At 43.9% G+C, this 13,740-nt stretch overlaps 1 non-coding gene across 1 annotated transcript; it reads left to right on the top strand.

The window, feature by feature from the left end:
- Positions 1-3,082: 3,082 nt before the first annotated feature.
- On the top strand, positions 3,083-3,156 carry trnai-aau (transfer RNA isoleucine (anticodon AAU)). Its single transcript has one exon. It is a non-coding gene; the product is annotated as a tRNA-Ile (tRNA).
- Positions 3,157-13,740: the final 10,584 nt, after the last annotated feature.

Below are 13,740 nucleotides of genomic sequence, written 5' to 3'. Positions count from 1 at the left end.
AGAGAATCCTCTGTTTTCCAGTGCTTTAGTCTTTCGCCTAGCTTAGAGAATCCTCTGTTTTCCAGTGGTTTAGTCTTTAGCCTAGCTTAGAGAATCCTCTGTTTTCCAGTGCTTTAGCCTTTAGCCTAGCGAAACCTCTGTTTTCCAGTGCTTTAGTCTTTAGCCTAGCTTAGAGAATCCTCTGTTTTCCAGTGCTTTAGCCTAGCTTAGAGAATCCTCTGTTTTCCAGTGCTTTAGTCTTTAGCCTAGCTTAGAGAATCCTCTGTTTTCCAGTGCTTTAGCCTTTAGCCTAGCTTAGAGAATCCTCTGTTTTCCAGTGCTTTAGTCTTTAGCCTAGCTTAGAGAATCCTCTGTTTTCCAGTGCTTTAGTCTTTAGCCTAGCTTAGAGAATCCTCTGTTTTCCAGTGCTTTAGTCTTTAGCCTAGCTTAGAGAATCCTCTGTTTTCCAGTGCATTAGCCTTTAGCCTAGCTTAGAGAATCCTCTGTTTTCCAGTGCTTTAGTCTTTAGCCTAGCTTAGAGAATCCTCTGTTTTCCAGTTCTTTAGCCTTTAGCCTAGCTTAGAGAATCCTCTGTTTTCCAGTGCTTTAGCCTAGCTTAGAGAATCCTCTGTTTTCCAGTGCTTTAGTCTTTAGCCTAGCTTAGAGAATCCTCTGTTTTCCAGTGCTTTAGCCTAGCTTAAGAATCCTCTGTTTTCCAGTGCTATAGCCTAGCTTAGAGAATCCTGTTTTCCAGTGCTTTAGCCTAGCTTAGAGAATCCTCTGTTTTCCAGTGCTTTAGTATTTCGCCTAGCTTAGAGAATCCGGTTTTCCAGTGCTTTAGTCTTTAGCCTAGCTTAGAGAATCCTCTGTTTTCCAGTGCTTTAGCCTTTAGCCTAGCTTAGAGAAACCTCTGTTTTCAGTGCTTTAGTCTTTAGCCTAGCTTAGAGAATCCTCTGTTTCCCAGTGCTTTAGTCTTTAGCCTAGCTTAGAGAATCCTCTGTTTTCCAGTGGTTTAGTCTTTAGCCTAGCTTAGAGAATCCTCTGTTTTCCAGTGCTTTAGCCTTTAGCCTAGCGAAACCTCTGTTTTCCAGTGCTTTAGTCTTTAGCCTAGCTTAGAGAATCCTCTGTTTTCCAGTGCTTTAGCCTAGCTTAGAGAATCCTCTGTTTTCCAGTGCTTTAGTCTTTAGCCTAGCTTAGAGAACCCTCTGTTTTCCAGTGCTTTAGTCTTTAGCCTAGCTTAGAGAATCCTCTGTTTTCCAGTGCTTTAGTCTTTAGCCTAGCTTAGAGAATCCTCTGTTTTCCAGTGCATTAGCCTTTAGCCTAGCTTAGAGAATCCTCTGTTTTCCAGTGCTTTAGTCTTTAGCCTAGCTTAGAGAATCCTCTGTTTTCCAGTGCTTTAGCCTTTAGCCTAGCGTAGAGAATCCTCTGTTTTCCAGTGCTTTAGTCTTTAGCCTAGCTTAGAGAATCCTCTGTTTTCCAGTGCTTTAGCCTTTAGCCTAGCTTAGAGAATCCTCTGTTTTCCAGTGCTTTAGTCACAAAATGATGTTTGTCCCTTTTAGTCATCAGTATGGTGAAGCCCCAATGTGACTCCTAGTATAATTGAATGTTAAATATTGTACCAGCCTAGTATTGGACATGCAGAATGAAGGAAGGGAATTGACTGTCTCTCTATTTGCAGCATGCTGTGCATGTCTTTAGTATTGTTTACATCACCTGACAGCAGGTGAGGGCTAGCTTCACCATATAGCACTTTGGTAAGGTGTACTTTAACTAGCTAGCTACTGGAAATTAGGTGAAAACAGCGTACCTGCATCCCGGGCAGGCTACTCTGAACCGGAGAGTGAGCCATGTCGCCTGTCCACAGTCTGACCAGCTAGAACAGTTAGTCACTAGTTATAACTAGCTGGTCACTAGTTACAACCCAGAATACACAACGCAGCAGGTCCTGTGTCCTTATCGATGCGTCCTGCGTCCTTATCGATGCGTCCTTATCGATGCGTCCTGTGTCCTTATCGATACGTCCTGTGTCCTTATCGATACGTCCTGTGTCCTTATCGATACGTCCTGTGTCCTTATCGATACGTCCTGTATCCTTATCGATGCGTTTCTGCGTTCTAATCGATGCGTCCTGTGTCCTAATCGATACGTCCTGTGAATCCTTCCCGTACAAGCTCGGTACAAAGTTAAAACATGTTGACTCGGCCACGAAAACCTTGTGGTATAAACAAAGCTAGTTCATCGACCGTTGTCCTATGTTAACATAACTATCGTTGCTAGCAAATCATCCATGGAATATTTTTTACTTGATAAAAAATTAGCTCGCTTGCTAAATGGCTAGTTAGCTTTGTCGTTAGCATCGTACCCGAACTAGCTAGCTAGCTAGCTGCACAGTGACAACAAATCAACATGAATACAAAATAACTAGCTGACAATGTTAGCTGGACCGTATTTCCAATTTATTTTTAACCGTAAAGCATTCGCGATCTATATATATATATATCATACTAGCTAACGGTTTCCAATTTATTGTTGATGTTATATCACCGATTAGCTACCGAACAACTCGCTGTTAGCTTCGTTAGCTCCTGTAGCCGACTGCCCTGACAGACTTTCCACGCAGCCACATAACAACATATTTATCCTGCGTCTGGAAAACATAAAGCCGTTCGATAGATATGATTACGATCCGATCTTGTAATCGTCGGCTAGTTGAAAATCCATCCAAAGGCCATTACCACGCTGACAACTATACATATTATCTGTGTTTTACCCTCGTCTCCTGTCCTCCATCTTGTCACCACTGGCGGATCCATGTCGGCGCGGCGGGGAGCGGAGCGGCTGTCCGGAGCGGATGCGTCCGTCTGTTGAACGGCAGAGAGCTCAACGACACCGTTCACCAAATTAACACCGAGAAATTTAGTTCATGTGATATCATAATATCATAACATTATAGAATATATATATATTTGATGATATTTTTTTAACTGTTTGGAGAATACGTTGAAATCTAGATGAGCATAATGCTACTTTATTAACATTTATAAAAGCATACTGGTTGTTTTCCAAAGTATAAAAGACTAGATTTGGTATGCTGTGTTCACTTGGCCGGTTAGCTCAGTTGGTTAGAGCGTCGTGCTAATAACGCGAAGATCGCGGGATCGATACCCGTACTGGCCATGACCCTTTTGACTGTTGAATAGGCTATGTGTTTATGACCCCTTTGACTGTTGAATAGGCTGTGTTGTTGTGTTACTCGTCTCTGGGATAAAGTTGGACTTCTTCTATTCTACTCTATTGGTCCCATATGCTATGGGGCTATTCTATTGGTCCCATATGATATGGAGCTATTCTATTGGTCCCATATGATATGGGGCTATTCTATTGGTCCCATATGATATGGGGCTATTATATTGGTGCCATATGATATGGGGCTATTCTAATGGACTATCAACAACATAGTCTAATCCTGTCCCACTAATGGACTCTCAACAACAGGTCAGACATGTCCTGTCCCACTAATGGACTCTCAACAACATAGTCAATGTCCTGTCCCACTAATGGACTCTCAACAACAGGTCAGACATGTCCTGTCCCACTAATGGACTCTCAACAACATAGTCTATGTCCTGTCCCACTAATGGACTCTCAACAACAGGTCAGACATGTCCTGTCCCACTAATGGACTCTCAACAACATAGTCTATGTCCTGTCTCGCTAATGGACTCTCAACAACAGGTCAGACATGTCCTGTCCCACTAATGGACTCTCAACAACAGGTCAGACATGTCCTATACAACTAATGGACTCTCAACAACATAGTCTATGTCCTGTCCCACTAATGGACTCTCAACAACATAGTCTATGTCCTGTCTCACTAATGGACTCTCAACAACAGGTCAGACATGTCCTGTCCCACTAATGGACTCTCAACAACATAGTCTATGTCCTGTCTCACTAATGGACTCTCAACAACATAGTCTATGTCCTGTCTCACTAATGGACTCTCAACAACATAGTCTATGTCCTGTCCCACTAATGGACTCTCAACAACATAGTCTATGTCCTGTCTCACTAATGGACTCTCAACAACAGGTCAGACATGTCCTGTCCCACTAATGGTCTCTCAACAACATAGTCTATGTCCTGTCCCACTAATGGACTCTCAACAACATAGTCAATGTCCTGTCTCACTAATGGACTCTCAACAACAGGTCAGACATGTCCTGTCTCACTAATGGACTCTCAACAACATAGTCTATGTCCTGTCTCACTAATGGACTCTCAACAACATAGTCTATGTCCTGTCTCACTAATGGACTCTCAACAACATAGTCTATGTCCTGTCCTACTAATGGACTCTCAACAACAGGTCAGACATGTCCTGTCCCACTAATGGACTCTCAACAACATAGTCTATGTCCTGTCCCACTAATGGACTCTCAACAACATGGTCTATGTCCTGTCCCACTAATGGACTCTCAACACCAGGTCAGACATGTCCTGTCCCACTAATGGACTCTCAACAACATAGTCAATGTCCTGTCCCACTAATGGACTCTCAACAACAGGTCAGACATGTCCTGTCCCACTAATGGACTCTCAACAACATAGTCTATGTCCTGTCTCACTAATGGACTCTCAACAACAGGTCAGACAAGTCCTGTCCCACTAATGGACTCTCAACAACATAGTCTATGTCCTGTCCCACTAATGGACTCTCAACAACAGGTCAGACATGTCCTGTCCCACTAATGGACTCTCAACAACATAGTCTATGTCCTGTCTCACTAATGGACTCTCAACAACATAGTCTGTGTCCTGTCTCACTAATGGATTCTCAACAACATAGTCTATGTCCTGTCCCACTAATTGTCTCTCAACAACATAGTCTATGTCCTGTCCCACTAATGGACTCTCAACAACATAGTCTATGTCCTGTCTCACTAATGGACTCTCAACAACATAGTCTGTGTCCTGTCTCACTAATGGATTCTCAACAACATAGTCTATGTCCTGTCCCACTAATGGTCTCTCAACAACATAGTCTGTCCTGTCCCACTAATGGACTCTCAACAACATAGTCTATGTCCTGTCTCACTAATGGACTCTCAACAACATAGTCTATGTCCTGTCCCACTAATGGACTCTCAACAACAGGTCAGACATGTCCTGTCCCACTAATGGACTCTCAACAACATAGTCTATGTCCTTTCTCACTAATGGACACTCAACAACAGGTCAGACATGTCCTGTCCCACTAATGGACTGTCAACAACATAGTCTATGTCCTGTCCCACTAATGGACTCTCAACAACATAGTCTATGTCCTGTCCCACTAATGGACTCTCAACAACATAGTCTATGTCCTGTCTCACTAATGGACTCTCAACAACATAGTCTATGTCCTGTCTCACTAATGGACTCTCAACAACATAGTCTATGTCCTGTCTCACTAATGGACTCTCAACAACATAGTCTATGTCCTGTCCTACTAATGGACTCTCAACAACAGGTCAGACATGTCCTGTCCCACTAATGGACTCTCAACAACATAGTCTATGTCCTGTCCCACTAATGGACTCTCAACAACATAGTCTATGTCCTGTCCCACTAATGGACTCTCAACACCAGGTCAGACATGTCCTGTCCCACTAATGGACTCTCAACAACATAGTCAATGTCCTGTCCCACTAATGGACTCTCAACAACAGGTCAGACATGTCCTGTCCCACTAATGGACTCTCAACAACATAGTCTATGTCCTGTCTCACTAATGGACTCTCAACAACAGGTCAGACAAGTCCTGTCCCACTAATGGACTCTCAACAACATAGTCTATGTCCTGTCCCACTAATGGACTCTCAACAACAGGTCAGACATGTCCTGTCCCACTAATGGACTCTCAACAACATAGTCTATGTCCTGTCTCACTAATGGACTCTCAACAACATAGTCTGTGTCCTGTCTCACTAATGGACTCTCAACAACATAGTCTATGTCCTGTCCCACTAATTGTCTCTCAACAACATAGTCTATGTCCTGTCCCACTAATGGACTCTCAACAACATAGTCTATGTCCTGTCTCACTAATGGACTCTCAACAACATAGTCTGTGTCCTGTCTCACTAATGGATTCTCAACAACATAGTCTATGTCCTGTCCCACTAATGGTCTCTCAACAACATAGTCTGTCCTGTCCCACTAATGGACTCTCAACAACATAGTCTATGTCCTGTCTCACTAATGGACTCTCAACAACATAGTCTATGTCCTGTCTCACTAATGGACTCTCAACAACAGGTCAGACATGTCCTGTCCCACTAATGGTCTCTCAACAACATAGTCTATCTCCTGTCCCACTAATGGACTCTCAACAACATAGTCAATGTCCTTTCTCACTAATGGACTCTCAACAACATAGTCTATGTCCTGTCCCACTAATGGACTCTCAACAACAGGTCAGACATGTCCTGTCCCACTAATGGACTCTCAACAACATAGTCTATGTCCTGTCTCACTAATGGACTCTCAACAACATAGTCTATGTCCTGTCCCACTAATGGACTCTCAACAACATAGTCTATGTCCTGTCCCACTAATGGACTCTCAACAACAGGTCAGACATGTCCTGTCCCACTAATGGACTCTCAACAACATAGTCTATGTCCTGTCCCACTAATGGACTCTCAACAACATAGTCTATGTCCTGTCCCACTAATGGACTCTCAACACCAGGTCAGACATGTCCTGTCCCACTAATGGACTCTCAACAACATAGTCAATGTCCTGTCCCACTAATGGACTCTCAACAACAGGTCAGACATGTCCTGTCCCACTAATGGACTCTCAACAACATAGTCTATGTCCTGTCTCACTAATGGACTCTCAACAACAGGTCAGACAAGTCCTGTCCCACTAATGGACTCTCAACAACATAGTCTATGTCCTGTCCCACTAATGGACTCTCAACAACAGGTCAGACATGTCCTGTCCCACTAATGGACTCTCAACAACATAGTCTATGTCCTGTCTCACTAATGGACTCTCAACAACATAGTCTGTGTCCTGTCTCACTAATGGACTCTCAACAACATAGTCTATGTCCTGTCCCACTAATTGTCTCTCAACAACATAGTCTATGTCCTGTCCCACTAATGGACTCTCAACAACATAGTCTATGTCCTGTCTCACTAATGGACTCTCAACAACATAGTCTGTGTCCTGTCTCACTAATGGATTCTCAACAACATAGTCTATGTCCTGTCCCACTAATGGACTCTCAACAACAGGTCAGACATGTCCTGTCCCACTAATGGACTCTCAAAAACATAGTCTATGTCCTGTCTCACTAATGGACTCTCAACAACAGGTCAGACATGTCCTGTCCCACTAATGGACTCTCAACAACATAGTCTATGTCCTGTCCCACTAATGGACTCTCAACAACATAGTCTATGTCCTGTCCCACTAATGGACTCTCAACAACATAGTCTATGTCCTGTCCCACTAATGGACTCTCAACAACATAGTCTATGTCCTGTCCCACTAATGGACTCTCAACAACATAGTCTATGTCCTGTCCCACTAATGGACTCTCAACAACATAGTCTATGTCCTGTCCCACTAATGGACTCTCAACAACAGGTCAGACATGTCCTGTCCCACTAATGGACTCTCAACAACATAGTCAATGTCCTGTCCCACTAATGGACTCTCAACAACAGGTCAGACATGTCCTGTCCCACTAATGGACTCTCAACAACATAGTCTATGTCCTGTCTCACTAATGGACTCTCAACAACAGGTCAGACATGTCCTGTCCCACTAATGGACTCTCAACAACATAGTCAATGTCCTGTCCCACTAATGGACTCTCAACAACAGGTCAGACATGTCCTGTCCCACTAATGGACTCTCAACAACATAGTCTATGTCCTGTCTCACTAATGGACTCTCAACAACAGCTCAGACATGTCCTGTCCCACTAATGGACTCTCAACAACATAGTCTATGTCCTGTCCCACTAATGGACTCTCAACAACATAGTCTATGTCCTGTCCCACTAATGGACTCTCAACAACATAGTCTATGTCCTGTCCCACTACTGGACTCTCAACAACATAGTCTGTGTCCTGTCCCACTAATGGACTCTCAACAACAGGTCAGACATGTCCTGTCTCACTAATGGACTCTCAACAACATAGTCTATGTCCTGTCCCACTAATGGACTCTCAACAACAGGTCAGACATGTCCTGTCCCACTAATGGACTCTCAACAACATAGTCTATGTCCTTTCTCACTAATGGACTCTCAACAACAGGTCAGATATGTCCTGTCCCACTAATGGACTCTCAACAACATAGTCTATGTCCTGTCCCACTAATGGACTCTCAACAACATAGTCTATGTCCTGTCCCACTAATGGACTCTCAACAACATAGTCTATGTCCTGTCCCACTAATGGACTCTCAACAACATAGTCTATGTCCTGTCTCACTAATGGACTCTCAACAACATAGTCTATCTCCTGTCCCACTAATGGACTCTCAACAACATAGTCTATGTCCTGTCCCACTAATGGACTCTCAACAACATAGTCTATGTCCTGTCCCACTAATGGACTCTCAACAACATAGTCTATGTCCTGTCTCACTAATGGACTCTCAACAACAGGTCAGACATGTCCTGTCCCACTAATGGACTCTCAACAACATAGTCAATGTCCTGTCCCACTAATGGACTCTCAACAACATAGTCTATATGCTGTCCCACTAATGGACTCTCAACACCAGGTCAGACCTGTCCTGTCCCACTAATGGACTCTCAACAACATAGTCAATGTCCTGTCCCACTAATGGTCTCTCAACAACAAGTCAGACATGTCCTGTCCCACTAATGGACTCTCAACAACATAGTCTATGTCCTGTCTCACTAATGGACTCTCAACAACAGGTCAGACATGTCCTGTCCCACTAATGGACTCTCAACAACATAGTCTATGTCCTGTCCCACTGATGGACTCTCAACAACATAGTCTATGTCCTGTCCCACTAATGTTCTCTCAACAACATAGTCTATGTCCTGTCCCACTAATGGACTCTCAACAACATAGTCTATGTCCTGTCTCACTAATGGACTCTCAACAACATAGTCTGTGTCCTGTCTCACTAATGGACTCTCAACAACATAGTCTATGTCCTGTCCCACTAATGGACTCTCAACAACATAGTCTATGTCCTGTCCCACTAATGGACTCTCAACAACAGGTCAGACATGTCCTGTCCCACTAATGGACTCTCAACAACATAGTCTATGTCCTGTCCCACTAATGGACTCTCAACAACAGGTCAGACATGTCCTGTCCCACTAATGGACTCTCAACAACATAGTCTATGTCCTGTCTCACTAATGGACTCTCAACAACAGGTCAGACATGTCCTGTCCCACTAATGGACTCTCAACAACATAGTCAATGTCCTGTCCCACTAATGGACTCTCAACAACATAGTCTATGTCCTGTCCCACTAATGGACTCTCAACAACATAGTCTATGTCCTGTCTCACTAATGGACTCTCAACAACATAGTCTGTGTCCTGTCCCACTAATGGACTCTTAACAACAGGTCAGACTTGTCCTGTCTCACTAATGGACTCTCAACAACATAGTCTATTTCCTGTCCCACTAATGGACTCTCAACAACAGGTCAGACATGTCCTGTCCCACTAATGGACTCTCAACAACATAGTCTATGTCCTGTCTCACTAATGGACACTCAACAACAGGTCAGACATGTCCTGTCCCACTAATGGACTCTCAACAACATAGTCTATGTCCTGTCCCAATAATGGACTCTCAACAACATAGTCTATGTCCTGTCCCACTAATGGACTCTCAACAACATAGTCTATGTCCTGTCCCACTAATGGACTCTCAACAACATAGTCTATGTCCTGTCCCACTAATGGACTCTCAACAACATAGTCTATCTCCTGTCCCACTAATGGACTCTCAACAACATAGTCTATGTCCTGTCCCACTAATGGACTCTCAACAACATAGTCTATGTCCTGTCCCACTAATGGACTCTCAACAACATAGTCTATGTGCTGTCCCACTAATGGACTCTCAACACCAGGTCAGACATGTCCTGTCCCACTAATGGACTCTCAACAACATAGTCAATGTCCTGTCCCACTAATGGACTCTCAACAACAGGTCAGACATGTCCTGTCCCACTAATGGACTCTCAACAACATAGTCTATGTCCTGTCTCACTAATGGACTCTCAACAACAGGTCAGACATGTCCTGTCCCACTAATGGACTCTCAACAACATAGTCTATGTCCTGTCCCACTAATGGACTCTCAACAACAGTAGTCTATGTCCTGTCCCACTAATGGACTCTCAACAACATAGTCTATGTCCTGTCTCACTAATGGACTCTCAACAACATAGTCTATGTCCTGTCCCACTAATGGACTCTCAACAACAGGTCAGACATGTCCTGTCTCACTAATGGACTCTCAACAACATAGTCTATGTCCTGTCTCACTAATGGACTCTCAACAACAGGTCAGACATGTCCTGTCCCACTAATGGACTCTCAACAACATAGTCTATGTCCTGTCCCACTAATGGACTCTCAACAACAGGTCACACATGTCCTGTCCCACTACTGGACTCTCAACAACAGGTCAGACATGTCCTGTCTCACTAATGGACTCTCAACAACATAGTCTATGTCCTGTCCCACTAATGGACTCTCAACAACATAGTCTATGTCCTGTCCCACTAATGGACTCTCAACAACATAGTCAATGTCCTGTCCCACTAATGGACTCTCAACAACAGGTCAGACATGTCCTGTCCCACTAATGGACTCTCAACAACATAGTCTATGTCCTGTCTCACTAATGGACTCTCAACAACAGGTCAGACATGTCCTGTCCCACTAATGGACTCTCAACAACATAGTCTATGTCCTGTCCCACTAATGGACTCTCAACAACAGGTCACACATGTCCTGTCCCACTAATGGACTCTCAACAACATAGTCTATGTCCTGTCCCACTAATGGACTCTCAACAACATAGTCTGTGTCCTGTCCCACTAATGGACTCTCAACAACATAGTCTATGTCCTGTCCCACTAATGGACTCTCAACAACATAGTCTGTCCTGTCCCACTAATGGACTCTCAACAACATAGTCTATGTCCTGTCCCACTAATGGACTCTCAACAACATAGTCTAAGTCCTGTCCCACTAATGGACTCTCAACAACAGGTCAGACATGTCCTGTCCCACTAATGGACTCTCAACAACATAGTCTATGTCCTTTCTCACTAATGGACACTCAACAACAGGTCAGACATGTCCTGTCCCACTAATGGACTCTCAACAACATAGTCTATGTCCTGTCCCACTAATGGACTCTCAACAACATAGTCTATGTCCTGTCCCACTAATGGACTCTCAACAACATAGTCTATGTCCTGTCCCACTAATGGACTCTCAACAACATAGTCTATGTCCTGTCCCACTAATGGACTCTCAACAACAGGTCACACATGTCCTGTCCCACTACTGGACTCTCAACAACATAGTCTATGTCCTGTCCCACAAATGGTCTCTCAACAACATAGTCTGTCCTGTCTCACTAATGGATTCTCAACAACATAGTCTATGTCCTGTCCCACTAATGGACTCTCAACAACATAGTCTGTCCTGTCCCACTAATGGACTCTCAACAACATAGTCTATGTCCTGTCCCACTAATGGACTGTCAACAACATAGTCTAAGTCCTGTCCCACTAATGGACTCTCAACAACAGGTCAGACATGTCCTGTCCCACTAATGGACTCTCAACAACATAGTCTATGTCCTTTCTCACTAATGGACACTCAACAACAGGTCAGACATGTCCTGTCCCACTAATGGTCTGTCAACAACATAGTCTATGTCCTGTCCCACTAATGGACTCTCAACAACATAGTCTATGTCCTGTCTCACTAATGGACTCTCAACAACATAGTCTATGTCCTGTCCCACTAATGGACTCTCAACAAGATAGTCTATGTCCTGTCCCACTAATGGACTCTCAACAACATAGTCTATGTCCTGTCCCACTAATGGACTCTCAACAACATAGTCTATATGCTGTCCCACTAATGGACTCTCAACACCAGGTCAGACCTGTCCTGTCCCACTAATGGACTCTCAACAACATAGTCAATGTCCTGTCCCACTAATGGACTCTCAACAACAAGTCAGACATGTCCTGTCCCACTAATGGACTCTCAACAACATAGTCTATGTCCTGTCTCACTAATGGACTCTCAACAACAGGTCAGACATGTCCTGTCCCACTAATGGACTCTCAACAACATAGTCTATGTCCTGTCTCACTGATGGACTCTCAACAACATAGTCTATGTCCTGTCCCACTAATGTTCTCTCAACAACATAGTCTATGTCCTGTCCCACTAATGGACTCTCAACAACATAGTCTATGTCCTGTCTCACTAATGGACTCTCAACAACATAGTCTGTGTCCTGTCTCACTAATGGACTCTCAACAACATAGTCTATGTCCTGTCCCACTAATGGACTCTCAACAACATAGTCTATGTCCTGTCCCACTAATGGACTCTCCACAACATAGTCTATGTCCTGTCCCACTAATGGACTCTCAACAACAGTAGTCTATGTCCTGTCTCACTAATGGACTCTCAACAACATAGTCTATCTCCTGTCCCACTAATGGACTCTCAACAACATAGTCTATGTCCTGTCTCACTAATGGACTCTCAACAACATAGTCTATGTCCTGTCCCACTAATGGACTCTCAACAACAGGTCAGACATGTCCTGTCCCACTGCTGGACACTCAACAACATAGTCTATGTCCTGTCTCACTAATGGACTCTCAACAACATAGTCTGTGTCCTGTCTCACTAATGGATTCTCAACAACATAGTCTATGTCCTGTCCAACTAATGGTCTCTCAACAACATAGTCTGTCCTGTCCCACTAATGGACTCTCAACAACATAGTCTATGGACTGTCAACAACATAGTCTAAGTCCTGTCCCACTAATGGACTCTCAACAACAGGTCAGACATGTCCTGTCCCACTAATGGACTCTCAACAACATAGTCTATGTCCTGACTCACTAATGGACTCTCAACAACAGCTCAGACATGTCCTGTCCCACTAATGGACTCTCAACAACATAGTCTATGTCCTGTCTCACTAATGGACTCTCAACAACATAGTCTATATCCTGTCCCACTAATGGACTCTCAACAACATAGTCTATGGACTGTCAACAACATAGTCTAAGTCCTGTCCCACTAATGGACTCTCAACAACAGGTCAGTCATGTCCTGTCCCACTAATGGACTCTCAACAACATAGTCTATGTCCTGTCTCACTAATGGACTCTCAACAACAGGTCAGACAAGTCCTGTCCCACTAATGTACTCTCAACAACATAGTCTATGTCCTGTCCCACTAATGGACTCTCAACAACAGGTCAGACATGTCCTGTCCCACTAATGGACTCTCAACAACATAGTCTATGTCCTGTCTCACTAATGGACTCTCAACAACATAGTCTGTGTCCTGTCTCACTAATGGATTCTCAACAACATAGTCTATGTCCTGTCCCACTAATTGTCTCTCAACAACATAGTCTATGTCCTGTCCCACTAATGGACTCTCAACAACATAGTCTATGTCCTGTCCCACTAATGGA

This window comes from Salmo salar, unplaced genomic scaffold, assembly GCF_905237065.1.
Source record: "Salmo salar unplaced genomic scaffold, Ssal_v3.1, whole genome shotgun sequence".
In the NCBI taxonomy this organism is placed as follows: domain Eukaryota; kingdom Metazoa; phylum Chordata; class Actinopteri; order Salmoniformes; family Salmonidae; genus Salmo; species Salmo salar.
The sequence above is the reverse complement of the archived record's forward strand: the minus strand, read 5'-3'. Positions and strand labels throughout refer to the sequence as shown.